The 17356-nt window shown below is 40.4% G+C and overlaps 1 protein-coding gene across 4 annotated transcripts in view; it reads right to left on the minus strand.

The window, feature by feature from the left end:
* The window catches only part of LOC105468711 (FCH and double SH3 domains 2), a 339082-nt gene that overhangs the window by 171899 nt on the left and 149827 nt on the right, over positions 1-17356 (minus strand). The gene's annotated exons all lie outside the window — the stretch shown is intronic.

The raw sequence follows: 17356 nt of genomic DNA on the forward strand, positions 1-17356 counted from the left end.
CTTATAACAATGGTAGTGCTTTATTTTTTAAAATGAGTCCTTAAAGTGAAATTCTGATATATTATAATATTCCTCTCCTGAGATTTCCCTTTTGTGGGAAATCCATATAGATTTTCAACCACAGCAAAATGTGGGACCACATGCTATACAGAATGCTCACTGTGGTCAACAGATGACAGTGTAGAAGAAAAGGAAAAATTGCCTGAGTTCCTATCTTATTTAGAAGTAAAGAAAAAAACTTGATAAACTATGGTTTTCAACCATGGAGTCTTACAAATTAGTTCATGTAACGTACCAGATGAATCAGTTTAGATGGAAATAGTCATTATTTAGGCAGAGGTGTATCACTATCCCTTTGGAAAGATTCAGTGTGTTGCACCAGCCAAAACTGTCAGCATAAAAGCACTGATGAAGTTAAGAACAGCAAAATGAACGCCCTCCATGGCCTCACTGCATGACAACCAATGGAACTTGCAATGTAAACTCACCGCAGGCTCTCCCTTCTAAGCAGTTCCAACAATTGATTTACTTGAAGAATGCACTGAGATAAAAATTCAGTACTACGATTTGTAACTACTAATTTATACTTAAAATATATTTTAAAATAATGAAGACAATGAAAAAGAACTATTATGGGCCGGGCGCGGTGGCTCAAGCCTGTAATCCCAGCACTTTGGGAGGCCGAGACGGGCGGATCACGAGGTCAGGAGATCGAGACCATCCTGGCTAACACGGTGAAACCCCCGTCTCTACTAAAAAATACAAAAAACTAGCCGGCTGAGGTGGCGGGCGCCTGTAGTCCCAACTACTTGGGAGGCTGAGGCAGGAGAATGGCGTAAACCCGGGAGGCGGAGCTTGCAGTGAGCTGAGATCCGGCCACTGCACTCCAGCCTGGGCGACAGAGCGAGACTCCGTCTTAAAAAAAAAAAAAAAAAAAAAAAAAACTATTATGAATTGTGATAGGAAGAAAGAGAGGGAGGGAGAGACCATTCATCCACGTTCTTCTCTCAGTGTTAACACCCTCTTCTCTTTATCCCTTCTCCTAGGTAATAGCTGTTCGCCCTTCCAATCTCAGTTTAAATGTAACTTCCTTTGGGAAGTCTTTCATGATCACCACCAAGCCAACCCCCAAACTCAATCAAGTTACTCTTTGTCATTTGTTCACAGCTCCAGCACTTTTCTTTCAATTATAAATATTTTAATGCAATTGTTTATTAACGTCTGTCCCTCTCACTACAGTGAAAGCGCTATGAAGGCAGGAGTATATGTCTTCCTATTGCATTCCTAGGGTCTAGCAAATAAAGAATGATTACAATAATATGTGCTGAATGAGTAAATAAATGAATGGATGAATGTATTAACTATGAAGACTGTACAATAAAAAGACAAATCCTTTCATTAAAAAGATAGTTTAAAAAGAGACCTTTAGAGTTTAGCAGATTTATAGCAGGGAAACATATCCTGAACACTGATATACCATGAAAAGCACAGAATTCAGTCACCAGTCAGAAGACCTAAGTTCAAGTTCTAGTTTTAACAAAATAATTATAAGCAGCACACTTCACTATACTTTCATTTCCTCAACTGGCAAATGGAGAAATAACAAATATTCCTGCACCACTTACCTCACAGGGTTATTTTAAAAATTAAATGCAAATGATATGAAAATTCACAATACACAGATTCTTTTAAATGAATAAACAGTAACAGTAGCAGAATTGTAACAGAAATATAAGCACTTCTTGTTAACATAATAGTGGTATTCCCAATGGTAGTGGTGTTTTTCATTCCAATTAAGGAAAAATAATCACGGGTCATAGAGTGATTTTTAAAAAATTTTTATTTCACCAGGCACCAGGTTTCATATGAAGCAATTTTGAAGGATAAGAAAAGTATCAGCCAGCGTGGTGGCTCATGCCTGTAATCCTAGCCCTCTGGGAGGTCGAGGTAGGCGGACTGTCTGAGGCCAGGAGTTCGTGACCAGCCTGGCCAACATGGTGAAATCCCGTCTCTACTAAAAATACAAAAATTAGCCAGGCATTGTGGCTGGTGCCTATAACCCCACCAGCTACTCAGGAGGCTGAGACAGGAGAATCGCTTGAACCTGGAAGGCAGAGGTTGCAGTGAGCCAAGATGGCATCATTGCACTCCAGCCTGGGCAATGGAGTGAGACTCCATCTCCAAAAAAAAAAAAAAGTATCAAGCATACACGGTACTTTGCCATTCTACATATCTCATGGTAAGCACTATGTTATGTATTTTACATTTATCATATCATTTAATCCTCATCATAACTCTGTAAGATAGGTATTATTCCCATTTTACAGAGGAGAAAAGTGAGGCTCAGAGAGGTTATGAAATTTTTCTAAGGCTACTCAACAGGAAATAGCACCTCCATGGTCATAACCTAGACTCTGCCATTACTAATAACTACTGCTTTGCTCTCATCCCAAGTTCAATTTCTGATTTCTGACCAACACCTCCTGATTCTACTCACATCCTTCAGAATTCTGAGTCCAACAATTACTCAATCCTATAAGAACCCACAATCCATTTGGTCCTACCCCCTTTCCATTGTCTCTTGCCCCTCTCATGATCTCCCTTTTCAGTTCATTACCCAGTCTAGGTTTCATGGTCTACCCTTATAATCAATCCCTTATGTATGCCCTTATTACCCTTGCCTCTTTCTCTTTCCACCTTTACAACCTACAAGCTCCTACCTTGGTTAAATCTAAAACTGCTAAGATTATACCAAACTATACAGAAGAATGTAGCTGAAGAAAAAGATAATTACGTTGCCTGGTCGCATTTTAAATTGATGTCAAATGAATGCTAGTAACCCCTTAGTGATACCCAGCAAGGGTACTATATTTCCTTAATCCATTCATTCAACCACCCTTCTACACAATTATTTCCCAACTTCTCTCTTCTCAAACCTCTAATACGAACACACTTGTAGCCAACAGTGGCAGTATCAGAGGGCAATGTCCATATGTTCCCACCACATCTGCCAAACTCCTTGTCTCTGCACCCATACATTCTGCCAATCCTCCTATTACTTCCATGAACTACCCATGCTCTGAAGGCCAACTCCTCAAATTTACACTATATTATACAACCTCTCACTTAAGAATATCAATTCAAAACTCTACAATGTCAGTTTTTCCCTCTCTACTGGAGCATTCTTGTGAGCAAACACGCTATAATATCTCCATTTGAAAAATCTCCATCAAACCTCCATTTCTCTCCAGCTACCACCCTAATGTCTGCTCTCTTTTACAGAAAAACACCTTGAAAGAATTGTCTAAAATTAGTGTTTCTACTTTCTCTTCTCTGGGTCTCTCAGTTCTATCCAAATCAGACTTTAGTGTCTACCACTTTTCTGAAATTGCTTGCCAAAGTCATCAAAGATCTTCCTATGGCTAGTCCAAATAGTTCAAGTCTTGATTCTATTACTCGACCTATCAGCAACACTGACCTACTTCATCCTTCTTGAAATGTTTTCTTCACTTGGCTACAGGACATCACTCTCCCTTGGTCTACTCCTACCTCACCAGCCATTCTTTAGTCTTCTTTGCCAGTTCCTCTTCATCTCATTGCCCCATAAATACTGGAGTGCCCTCAAGTCAGACCCCAGGCTTCTTCTCTTCTCTAACTACATTCACTCTGTTGAAAATTGTTTTTAAATTTTTATTTTGTTATTTCTTTTTAAAGATAAGGTCTTGCTCTGTCACTCAGGTGGTAGTGCAGTGGTACAGTCATAGCTGACTGTAGCCTCAAACTCCTGGGCTCAAGCAATCCTCCCACCTCAGCCTTCCAAAGTGCTAGAATTTCAGGTGTGAGCCACTGCACCAGACCTACATTCACTCTTTAGATGATCTCACTCTATAGATGGCTTTAAAGACATCCCGTCTCATGGCTTTACAGAGTATCAATATGCTATTCCTAAAGTTTTTTTCTTTTCTTTTTTTTAAAGAGGCAGGGTCTTGTTCTGTTGCTCACGCTGGAGTGCACTGGCATGATCACAGCTTACTACAGCCTCAAACTCCTGAGCTCAAGTGGTCCTCCCGCCTCAGCTTCCCAAGTAACTGGGCCTACAGGCATGTGCCACTGCATCTGGTATTTTCCTTTTTTTAATAGAAACGGTATCTCACTTTGTTGCTTAATCTGCATCTTGAACTCCTGGCTTTGAGCTATCCTCCTGCCTTAGCCTCCCAAAGTTCTGGGATTACATGCATGAACTACTACTCTCAGCTCAATTCCTGAATTTTTAATTCCTGCCCAGACAGACACCTTCCCTAAACCCTAACTGCGCCTGTTCAACATATCCAACTTGGATATTTAGTAGGCATCTTACACCTAACATGTATAAAACTAAATTCTTGATTTCCCTAAAACCTGTTCTGGCAATCTATCTATTTCATCTCATTGACAGTAACTCAAACCTTCTAGTAGTTGGCTCAAACCCAAAGCCCTGGAATCAGCACTGATTCCTCATTTCTCTCTCATATCTGCTCCATCAAGAAATCCTGTTTGCGTGATGGAGAGGATGTGGAGAAACAGGAACACTTTTACACTGTTGGTGGGATTGTAAACTAGTTCAACCATTGTGGAAGACAGTGTGGCAATTCCTCAAGGATCTAGAACTAGAAATGCCATTTGACCCAGCAATCCCATTACTGCGTATATACCCAAAGGATTATAAATCATGCTGCTATAAAGACACATGCACACGTATGTTTATTGTGGCCCCATTCACAACAGCAAAGACTTAGAACCAACCCAAATGTCCATCAATGATAGAGTGGATTAAGAAAATGTGGCACATATATACCATGGAATACTATGCAGCCATAAAAAAGGATGAGTTCATGTCCTTCGTAAGGACATGGATGAAGCTGGAAACCATCATTCTGAGCAAACTATTGCAAGGACAGAAAACCAAACACCGCATGTTCTCACTCACAGGTGGGAATCAAACAATGAGAACACTTAGACACAGGGTAGGGAACACACACTGGGGCCTGTCGTGGTGCGGGGGGAATGGAGAGGGATAGTATTAGGAGATACACCTAATGTAAATGCCAAGTTAATGGGTGCAGCACACCGACATGGCACATGTATACATGTGTAACAAATCTGCACGTTACGCACATGTACCCTAGAACTTAAAGTGTGTGTACATATATATGTGTGTGTGTGTGTATATATATAAAAATCCTGTTTGCTAGACTTAAAAAATACCATGGAATTTAATTACTGCCAGTCTCCTCCACTGTGACTACCCTGTTTTGAGCCACCCTTACCTTATGCCTAGATTACTACAACAGTCTCCTACCTGCCCTCTCTGCTTCTGCCTTGTCCCACAACACCTGTGCTCTGCACAGTACAGCAACTGCTGTGCAATCACTTCTTGGCCCTCTGTAGTCTCCCTACTATGCTTACTGTTCTTATCGCCAATTGGCATATATGTTTAATTATTCACCTGTTTACTGTTTGTCTTCCCTCATTAGAATGTAGGCTCCACGCAGCAGAAGATTTGTTTCATTTACTGCTGTATGTTTGGCACAGGGTATGGCATAGCAGGCACTCAATACATATTTACTGGAGGAGGAGAGGAGGGAATGATGGAGCCTAGATTTGAACCCAAATGTGTCTGGCTCCCAAACCTCTGTTCTTTTGCTGACATAAGATTGTTCTTAGTCTCAGTAACAATGCTGAACATTAAAAAGGGTCTCTTCATTCTGAAATAGTTTATACCAAGACTTATGTATCCTAAGTCCTTGGTATACATCCTCTACTATTTTTGTCTCCTATCTTCTGTACCATTATTTACTTATCATTTTTGTTAAAATGACTAACCTTTTAAACTAAAATACACATATCTTACGACTTTATATCACTATTCTAACTGAAAAATACTTGCCATAATAATTAGGTTATAACTAGTAAAATACAAAACCATTCATCCATATACCACCTAAGTTCACGCTGTGAACTATTTCTTATATGAATATCATACAAGATGTCTAGGAAAACCTAGAAAACTTTACCAGAAGAAATTTCTCATTAAGAAATAAATCAAGGCTAGGCACACTGGCTCACATATGTAATCCCAGCATTTTGAGAGGCTGAGGCAGAAGGATCGCTTGAGGCCAGGAGTTTGAGACCAGCCTGGGCAATATAACAAAACCTCATCTCTACAAAAAAATTTTAAAATTAGCCAGGCATGGTGGTAGTGGTGGCTACGCAGGAGGTGACGTGGAAGGACCACTTGGACCCAAGAGTTTGAGGCTACAGTGAGCCACTTCACTCCAGCTTGGGTGCAAAAGTGAGACCCTGTTTTGAAAGAAAGGAAAGAAGAAAGAAAAGGGGGGCGGGAAGGAAAGAAAAAGAAAAGAAAGAAATCAAGAAATTCTTAACTGTTAAATTCTTAGCAAGATCTTAAGTGTGGAAGAGGTCACACAAAGCTACAAATGTGGTAAAACTGCACAGAACTCAATGTGCACACACTTATATACACACAAATGAATGTGTATAAAACTAACAAATTCTGAATTAGGCTGGATGACTGTATCAGTATCAATTTCTTGGTTGTGATAATGTACTACAGTTATGCAAGATACTACCACTGGGTGAACTGGGTGGGGAATGTAAGAGCACTCTTGGTATTTATTATTTCTGACGACTGCATGTGTAGCTACAATTATCTCAAAGTAAAAAGTGTTTAAGATATAACAAACAAAACCATAGGTCTTCCCTAGGCTTAGAAATACATCTTTCTACTAGCATCACATCTCAAGACAACTCAGGAAAATGTGATTAATGGCTGGGTGCAGTGCCTCAAGCCTGTAATTCCAGCACCTGGAGAGGCTGAGGCAGGCAGATCACTTGAGGCCAGGAGTTTGCCACCAGCCTGGCCAACATGGTAAAACCCCATCTCTACTAAAAATACAAAAATTAGCAGGGCATGGTGGTGCACACCTGTAATCCCAGCTACTCAGGAGGCTGAGGCACAAGACTTGCTTGAGCCCGGGAGGCAGACGTTGCAGTGGGCCAAGACTGCACCACTGCACTCCAGCCTGGGCGACAGCGAGACTGTCTCAAAACAAAGAAAAGAAAATGTGATTAAGTTCATAACCTAAGAATAATTTATATAGTAACTAATAACAAGAAGAATAGTGTTTTAATAAATGTTTATATACAGTTGTTATTAGTAGTAGAAAGGGAGAATATTTCTGGGTAACAGAAATAAAAGCAGGGAAAAAGACTGCTTTTAGTCCAGTTGAGGTGTTGATAAGAACTGAAATACAACTACAACTGAGGTGCCCAAGGGTTAGAAAACCAAGGATGAAAGGATAAATGGCCAGAGATAAGTAGAGAGATAATTTGGTGCCAGCTTTCTTCATGGTTTTGAATATCATAAAAAGAAATTTAAATTTATCCTATTGGCAAGGAGAAACAATAGATTTTCACACAGGGGAGTGACAGTAGGTCTATTTTACAAAGACATAAAGATACAGTTTGTGTCATTATAGCAGATGGAATTGTGAAAGAGAGAAATCACATGCAAACAAGCAGCTACTTAACATTCCAGATATGAGGAGATCTACAAAGAAGGTAAAATTAGAGGCAGTTTTTTGTTTCCCAAGTTGAAAAGTTAATAAAAATATATTATTATTACCAGTTCATAGACAAGATTTAAAGGCAGGAATATAAATAAGCTTACTTAAAAGAGTCATTAGAGAGTTGAGAGACTTTTGAGACACATTTACATAGAAAGGAATGAAAACCTGTCCTCATATTTAAAAAAAAAAAAGTCCAAGAGAAAGTAGTGCTACAAAAGTCTAATGCAAATTGAGGCTGTTTAATGACATTAAATGCTGCATGTATCATCAGATAGGCAAACAATTTAAAAGACTGATTACACGCACTGTTGGTAAAAAATAAAAAAAAAGGGACAATTTAAAATCATACTACAGGCTGGGTGTGGTGGCTTATGCCTGTAATCCCAGCAGTCTGGGAGGCTGAGGTGGGCTGATCACTTGAGGTCAGGAGCTCGAGATCAGCCTGGCCAATATAGCAAAACTCCATCTCTACTAAAAAGACAAAAATTAGCCCGGTGTGGTGATGTGCACCTGTAATCCCAGTTGCTCGGGAGGCTGAGGCATGAGAATCACTTGAACCCGGCAGGTGGGTGGAGGTTGCAGTGAACCAAGATCATGCCACCACACTCCAGCCTGGGTGATGGAGTGAAAACTATCTCAAAAAACAAAGTCATACTAGAAAAAATTAAATATATTTATACAGTTGATGGAGAACAACCTCCAATATTAATATTTTAGGGCCAGTCTAGTAGTGATGAATTCCCTAACCTTTTGCTTGTCTGGGAAAGAATTTACTTCTCCTTCATTTATAAAGGATAATTTTGCTGAACACAGTATCCTTGGTTCTCTCTTGGCCTGTAAAGGTTTCTGCTGAGAAATCTGCTATTAGTCTTACAGCAGTTCCTTGACAGGTGACTGCATGCTTTTTTCTTGCTGTTTTTTGAATTCTCTCTTTGTCTTTGATGTTACATAGTTTGACTATAATGTAACATGGATAATGCCTTTTTGCATTTCATTTGCTGGGGGGGTCTCAGAGCCTCCAGTATCTGGATGTCTAAATCTCTTGTCAGACTTGGTAAGTTTTTGTCTATTATTTCATCAAATAGATTTTCTAACCCTTCCCTTCCCTCTTTACCATCTGGGAAACCAATAATGTGTGTATTTGGTCACTTTATGTTGTCCCATATAACACAAAGGCTTTGTTAATTCTTTTTTTTTTTTTAATTTATTTATTATTATTATACTTTAAGTTGTAGGGTACATGTGCATAACGTGCAGGTTTGTTACATATGTATACTTGTGCCATGTTGGTGTGCTGCACCCATCAACTCGTCATTTACATCAGGTATAACTCCCAATGCAATCCCTCCCCCCTCCCCCCTCCCAATGATAGGCCCCTGTGTGTGATGTTCCCCTTCCTGAGTCCAGGTGATCTCATTGTTCAGTTCCCACCTATGAGTGAGAACATGCGGTGTTTGGTTTTCTGTTCTTGTGATAGTTCGCTAAGAATGATGGTTTCCAGCTGCATCCATGTCCCTACAAAGGACACAAACTCATCCTTTTTGATGGCTGCATAGTATTCCATGGTGTATATGTGCCAAATATACATGGTGTATATGTATATTTCTTAATCCAATCTGTCACAGATGGACATTTGGGTTGATTCCAAGTCTTTGCTATTGTGAATAGTGCTGCAATAAACATACGTGTGCATGTGTCTTTATAGCAGCATAATTTATAATCCTTTGGGTATATACCCAGTAATGGGATGGCTGGGTCATATGGTACATCTAGTTCTAGATCCTTGAGGAATCGCCATAGTGTTTTCCATAATGGTTGAACTAGTTTACAATCCCACCAACAGTGTAAAAGTGTTCCTATTTCTCCACATCCTCTACAGCACCTGTTGTTTCCTGACTTTTTAATGATCGCCATTCTAACTGGTGTGAGATGGTATCTCATTGTGGTTTTGATTTGCATTTCTCTGATGGCCAGTGATGATGAGCATTTTTTCATGTGTCTGTTGGCTGTATGAATGTCTTCTTTTGAGAAATGTCTGTTCATATCCTTTGCTCACTTTTTGATGGGGTTGTTTGTTTTTTTCTTGTAAATTTGCTTGAGTTCTTTGTAGGTTCTGGATATTAGCCCTTTGTCAGATGCGTAGATTGCAAAAATTTTCTCCCATTCTGTAGGTTGCCTGTTCACTCTGATGGTAGTTTCTTTTGCTGTGCAGAAGAAGCTCTTTAGTTTAATGAGATCCCATTTGTCAATTTTGGCTTTTGCTGCCGTTGCTTTTGGTGTTTTAGACATGAAGTCTTTGCCCATGCCTATGTCCTGAATGGTACTACCTAGGTTTTCCTCTAGGATTTTTATGGTATTAGGTCTAACATTTAAGTCTCTAATCCATCTTCAATTAATTTTCGTATAGGGAGTAAGGAAAGGATCCAGTTTCAGCTTTCTACTTATGGCTAGCCAATTTTCCCAGCACCATTTATTAAATAGGGAATCCTTTCCCCATTTCTTGTTTCTCTCAGGTTTGTCAAAGATCAGATGGCTGTAGATGTGTGGTATTATTTCTGAGGACTCTGTTCTGTTCCATTGGTCTATATCTCTGTTTTGGTACCAGTACCATGCTGTTTTGGTTACTGTAGCCTTGTAGTATAGTTTGAAGTCAGGTAGCGTGATGCCTCCAACTTTGTTCTTTTGACTTAGGATTGTCTTGGAGATGCGGGCTCTTTTTTGGTTCCATATGAACTTTAAAGCAGTTTTTTCCAATTCTGTGAAGAAACTCATTGGTAGCTTGATGGGGATGGCATTGAATCTATAAATTACCTTGGGCAGTATGGCCATTTTCACGATATTGATTCTTCCTATCCATGAGCATGGTATGTTCTTCCATTTGTTTGTGTCCTCTTTTATTTCACTGAGCAGTGGTTTGTAGTTGTCCTTGAAGAGGTCCTTTACATCCCTTGTAAGTTGGATTCCTAGGTATTTTATTCTCTTTGAAGCCATTGTGAATGGAAGTTCATTCATGATTTGGCTCTCTGTTTGTCTGTTACTGGTGTATAAGAATGCTTGTGATTTTTGCACATTAATTTTGTATCCTGAGACTTTGCTGAAGTTGCTTATCAGCTTAAAGAGATTCTGGGCTGAGACGATGGGGTTTTCTAAATATACAATCATGTCATCTGCAAACAGGGACAGTTTGACTTCTTCTTTTCCTAACTGAATACCCTTGATTTCTTTCTCTTGCCTAATTGCCCTAGCCAGAACTTCCAGCACTATGTTGAATAGGAGTGGTGAGAGAGGGCATCCCTGTCTTGTGCCAGTTTTCAAAGGGAATTTTTCCAGTTTTTGCCCATTCAGTATGATATTGGCTGTGGGTTTGTCATAAATAGCTCTTATTATTTTGAGGTACGTTCCATCAATACCGAATTTATTGAGCGTTTTTAGCATGAAGGGCTGTTGAATTTTGTCAAAAGCCTTTTCTGCATCTATTGAGATAATCATGTGGTTCTTGTCTTTGGTTCTGTTTATATGCTGGATTATGTTTATTGATTTGCGAATGTTGAACCAGCCTTGCATCCCAGGGATGAAGCCCACTTGATCATGGTGGATAAGCTTTTTGATGTGTTGCTGAATCCGGTTTGCCAGTATTTTATTGAGGATTTTTGCATCGATGTTCATCAGGGATATTGGTCTAAAATTCTCTTTTTTTGTTGTGTCTCTGCCAGGCTTTGGTATCAGGATGATGTTGGCCTCATAAAATGAGTTAGGGAGGATTCCCTCTTTTTCTATTGATTGGAATAGTTTCAGAAGGAATGGTACCAACTCCTCCTTGTACCTCTGGTAGAATTCAGCTGTGAATCCATCGGGTCCTGGACTTTTTTTGGTTGGTAGGCTATTAATTATTGCCTCAATTTCAGAGCCTACTATTGGTCTATTCAGGGATTCAACTTCTTCCTGGTTTAGTCTTGGAAGAGTGTAAGTGTCCAGGAAATTATCCATTTCTTCTAGATTTTCCAGTTTATTTGCGTAGAGGTGTTTATAGTATTCTCTGATGGTAGTTTGTATTTCTGTGGGGTCGGTGGTGATATCCCCTTTATCATTTTTAATTGCGTCGATTTGATTCTTCTCTCTTTTCTTCTTTATTAGTCTTGCTAGTGGTCTGTCAATTTTGTTGATCTTTTCAAAAAACCAACTCCTGGATTCATTGATTTTTTGGAGGGTTTTTTGTGTCTCTATCTCCTTCAGTTCTGCTCTGATCTTAGTTATTTCTTGCCTTCTGCTAGCTTTCGAATGTGTTTGCTCTTGCTTCTCTAGTTCTTTTAATTGCGATGTTAGAGTGTCAATTTTAGATCTTTCCTGCTTTCTCTTGTGGGCATTTAGTGCTATAAATTTCCCTCTACACACTGCTTTAAATGTGTCCCAGAGATTCTGGTATGTTGTATCTTTGTTCTCATTGGTTTCAAAGAACACCTTTATTTCTGCCTTCATTTTGTTATGTACACAGTAGTCATTCAGGAGCAGGTTGTTCAGTTTCCATGTAGTTGAGCGGTTTTGATTGAGTTTCTTAGTCCTGAGTTCTAGTTTGATTGCACTGTGGTCTGAGAGACAGTTTGTTATAATTTCTGTTCTTGTACATTTGCTGAGGAGTGCTTTACTTCCAATTACGTGGTCGATTTTGGAGTAAGTACGATGTGGTGCTGAGAAGAATGTATATTCTGTTGATTTGGGGTGGAGAGTTCTATAGATGTCTATTAGGTCTGCTTGCTGCAGAGATGAGTTCAATTCCTGGATATCCTTGTTAACTTTCTGTCTCGTTGATCTGTCTGATGTTGACAGTGGGGTGTTGAAGTCTCCTATTATTATTGTATGGGAATCTAAGTCTCTTTGTAAGTCTCTAAGGACTTGCTTTATGAATCTGGGTGCTCCTGTATTGGGTGCATATATATTTAGGATAGTTAGCTCTTCCTGTTGAATTGATCCCTTTACCATTATGTAATGGCCTCCTTTGCCTCTTTTGATCTTTGATGGTTTAAAGTCTGTTTTATCAGAGACTAGGATTGCAACCCCTGCTTTTTTTTGTTCTCCATTTGCTTGGTAAATCTTCCTCCATCCCTTTATTTTGAGCCTATGTGTGTCTCTGCGTGTGAGATGGGTCTCCTGATTACAGCAGACTGATGGGTCTTGACTCTTTATCCAGTTTGCCAGTCTGTGTCTTTTAATTGGAGCATTTAGTCCATTTACATTTAAGGTTAAGATTGTTATGTGTGAACTTGATCCTGCCATTATGATATTAACTGGTTATTTTGCTCGTTAGTTGATGCAGTTTCTTCCTAGCCTCGATGGTCTTTACATTTTGGCATGTTTTTGCAATGGCTGGTACCGGTTGTTCTTTTCCATGTTTAGTGCTTCCTTCAGGGTCTCTTGTAAGGCAGGCCTGGTGGTGACAAAATCTCTAAGCATTTGCTTATCTGTAAAGGATTTTATTTCTCCTACACTTACGAAACTTAGTTTGCCTGGATATGAAATTCTGGGTTTAAAATTCTTTTCTTTAAGAATGTTGAATATTGGCCCCCACTCTCTTCTGGCTTGTCGAGTTTCTGCCGAGAGATCTGCTGTTAGTCTCATGGGCTTCCCTTTGTGGGTAACCCGACCTTTCTCTCTGGCTGCCCTTAAGATTTTTTCCTTCATTTCAACTTTGGTGAATCTGGCAATTATGTGTCTTGGAGTTGCTCTTCTCGAGGAGTATCTTTGTGGCGTTCTCTGTATTTCCTGGATTTGAATGTTGGCCTGCCCTACTAGGTTGGGGAAGTTCTCCTGGATGATATCCTGAAGAGTGTTTTCCAACTTGGTTCCATCTTCCCCCTCACTTTCAGGCACCCCAATCAGACGTAGATTTGGTCTTTTTACATAATCCCATACTTCTTGCAGGCTTTCTTCATTTCTTTTTCTTCTTTTTTCTTTTGGTTTCTCTTCTCGCTTCATTTCATTCATTTGATCCTCAATCGCTGATACTCTTTCTTCCAGTTGATCGAGTCGGTTACTGAAGCTTGTGCATTTGTCACGTATTTCTCGTGTCATGGTTTTCATCTCTTTCATTTCGTTTATGACCTTCTCTGCATTAATTACTGTAGCCATCAATTCTTCCACTTTTTTTTTTCAAGATTTTTAGTTTCTTTGCGCTGGGTACGTAATTCCTCCTTTAGCTCTGAGAAATTTGATGGACTGCAGCCTTCTTCTCTCATCTCGTCAAAGTCATTCTCCGTCCAGCTTTGATCCGTTGCTGGCGATGAGCTGCGCTCCTTTGCCGGGGGAGATGCGCTCTTATTTTTGGAATTTCCAGCTTTTCTGCCCTGCTTTTTCCCCATCTTTGTGGTTTTATCTGCCTCTGGTCTTGATGATGGTGATGTACTGATGGGGTTTTGGTGTAGGTGTCCTTCCTGTTTGATAGTTTTCCTTCTAACAGTCAGGACCCTCAGCTGTAGGTCTGTTGGAGATTGCTTGAGGTCCACTCCAGACCCTGTTTGCCTGGGTATCAGCAGCAGAGGCTGCAGAAGATAGAATATTTCTGAACAGCGAGTGTACCTGTCTGATTCTTGCTTTGGAAGCTTCCTCTCAGGGGTGTACTCCACCCTGTGAGGTGGGGGATGTCTCCCAGTTAGGCTACTCAGGGGTCAGGGACCCACTTGAGCAGGGAGTCTGTCCCTTCTCAGATCTCAACCTCCGTGTTGGGAGATCCACTGCTCTCTTCAAAGCTGTCAGACAGAGTCGTTTGCGTCTGCAGAGGTTTCGGCTGTGTTTGTTATTGCCCTGTCCCCAGAGGTGGAGTCTACAGAGACAGGCAGGTTTCCTTGAGCTGCTGTGAGCTCCACCCAGTTGGAGCTTCCCAGCGGCTTTGTTTACCTACTTAAGCCTCAGCAATGGCGGGCGCCCCTCCCCCAGCCTGGCTGCTGCCTTGCCGGTAGATCACAGACTGCTGTGCTAGCATGAGGGAGGCTCCATGGGTGTGGGACCCTCCCGGCCAGGTGTGGGATATGATCTCCTGGTGTGCCTGTTTGCTTAAAGCGCAGTATTGGGGTGGGAGTTACCCGATTTTCCAGGTGTTGTGTGTCTCAGTTCCCCTGGCTAGGAAAAGGGATTCCCTTCCCCCTTGCGCTTCCCAGGTGAGGCAATGCCTCGCCCTGTTTCAGCTCTCGCTGGTCGGGCTGCAGCAGCTGACCAGCACAGATCGTCCGGCACTCCCCAGTGAGATGAACCCAGTACCTCAGTTGACAATGCAGAAATCACCAGTCTTCTGTGTCGCTCACGCTGGGAGTTGGAGACTGGAGCTGTTCCTATTCGGCCATCTTGCTCCGCCCCCTTTGTTAATTCTTTCTTATTTTTCTTCTTTTTGTCTGCTTGAGTTATTTCATAGGACCTGTCTTCAAGTTTTGAGATCCTCTCTTTTGCTTGATCTAGTCTACTGCTGAAGCTTTCAAATGTATTTTGTATTTCATTCAATGAATTCTTCCACTATAGAATTTCTGTTTGGTTCTTTTATGTATCCATCTCTTTGGTAAATTTCTCATTCATATCCTGAATTGTTTTTCTGATTTCTCTGTACTGTTTTTCAGAATTTTCTTATATCTCATTGAGTTTCTTTAATATCAAAATTTTGAATTCTTTTTCCAGGATTTTGTAAATTTGTTTTTGATTGGGATCTGTTACTAGAGAATTATTTCATTCCTTTGGAGTTATATTTCCTTGCTTTTTCATGTTTCCTACATTGATAACTGCACATCTGATGTAATAGTCACTTCTTCCAATTTTTTAAATTTGCTTATGTAGGGAAAGTTTTCCTGAAGATAGATCTATGGTGTTGCTTGGATAGGGCCCTTTGGCCTTGATTCTGGGTGCTTACAGTGGTACAGTATCTGTATGATTTCTTTGGCTATAAATAGTGTCAGTGGTGTTTGTAATTTCTTCGGTGGTTTCAGGTGCAGTTATTAGTGAGGCCTGTGGTAAAGTTTTGCTGAGGGTTGGGACACCAGGTAGGCCAGTCTTTGAGCCCCAGTAGAGACAGTGGTGAGTTGGCACCAATAGTCCAGGTGGGCCAATTCTTGGCCTCCAGGTGGCTTACTCAGATGCTGGTAGTTGCAGCAGTGAGCTGGGTGGGAAGGCGGATTCTTGGGCCTCTGGGCAGCTGGCATAAAACAGGCAGTGGCAGTGGTGGGATCACCTTCTGGGTCTTGAGCAGTGTATGCTGGTGTTGGTGGTGGCTGTGATGGAGTGGGCGGCTCAGTCTCCAAGCCTGCAGGTGGTATGTGCAAGTAGGTGTCAGCTGTGATTGCAGTGGCAGGGGTGGGTAGAACCAACCTCAGGCCCCCTGGAGTATTCAAGTGCCAATGGTGGTAGAATGTGCTGGGCAATCTCCTGGACCCTAGTCTATGTGCTCTGGCATGGAGTAGGGATATGAAGCCAGGCTGGGCTGGCTTGTCCTCAGGCTCTTAACAGTGTGTGCAGGTGCCAGCCATGGTAGGCAGGGGCAGGCTGATCCCTAGGCCACTGGCAGAATTGTCAGCTACCTTGAAGCCCCTCCCTCCAATATCAACATTTTAAATGTATAAACCCTTTGATCCAGCATTACCCCCTCTAAGAATTTACCCTACAGATAAACTTTCAGTGTACAAAAATATACTTATGTTCATACAGAACTTATTCACTGCAGCATTATTTGAAATACTAATAAACTAAATAACTACAAATAGGGACGTGGATAACAGAAGTATAGTTCATCAATACTATGGCACTAAAGCAGGCATTAAAAAGAATGAGGGACCAGAACATACTGACATGAAGGGATTTCTAAAATAGACTCCTTAGTGTGTGTGGGGGGAGCAGGGGTGTTACACAGTGCATGCATATAATAATTGCAGTTCTGTTAGAAATAACAAAACTATGTAAGTCCATGTGTGAATCACACAGAAAAAAATGTAAAAGAAAAGACCACACACTTGTAATAGCAATTATCCTAGGGGAGTAGAAATGTGAATGGAAGGTGCTTGGGAAATGATATTCTTTATACTTTTGTACTGTTTATCTACTTGATAAAAAAAACATGTATTACTTGGAAAAGAATTTTAAAACTACCAATGCAAATATAAATACAAAAAAGTTAAATGGAAAATTTTAAATGACTAAAACTAAAATAAGCTCCAAATAAACAAAAACATTGGCAATTGTAGTTCTCAGCCTCAATCCTGATCTTTCTATTGTCTTCTTCCACAATAGCACCACCATTCTCTCAGTTGCCTAAATGAAAACACCTGGGAGTCATTGTATAATTCTTCATCTCTCTCCTCCTGCTTCATTCATTTAGTCAGTAAATATTTATCAAGTGCCTTCTATGTTGCAAGAGCTATTTTAAATATGAAGAAAACTGTTTATATATGTAGATTGTCTCAGAACAAACTTGACAAACACAAAAAACAAAACTGCCAAATCACTTGCAAGTCCTCTGGCTTCAGTCTTCTAAACACCTCTGAAATCTTCCCTACAACTTGATTTCTGCTACAATTTCCTTGGTTCAAATATGAGACGATGAGGAATTAAATTCCTGCCATTCTATCCTTTCTGAATTCTTCCTCACAACCCTCTGATCCACCTTTATACTATCACTAAAGTAAAGATGATAATGTAATTCCTCTCATGGAAACACTTCAACACCTCCATTACGTTCTGAATAAAAAAGCCAACTCTATACT

This window comes from Macaca nemestrina, chromosome 12 (genome assembly GCF_043159975.1).
Source record: "Macaca nemestrina isolate mMacNem1 chromosome 12, mMacNem.hap1, whole genome shotgun sequence".
In the NCBI taxonomy this organism is placed as follows: Eukaryota; Metazoa; Chordata; class Mammalia; order Primates; family Cercopithecidae; genus Macaca; species Macaca nemestrina.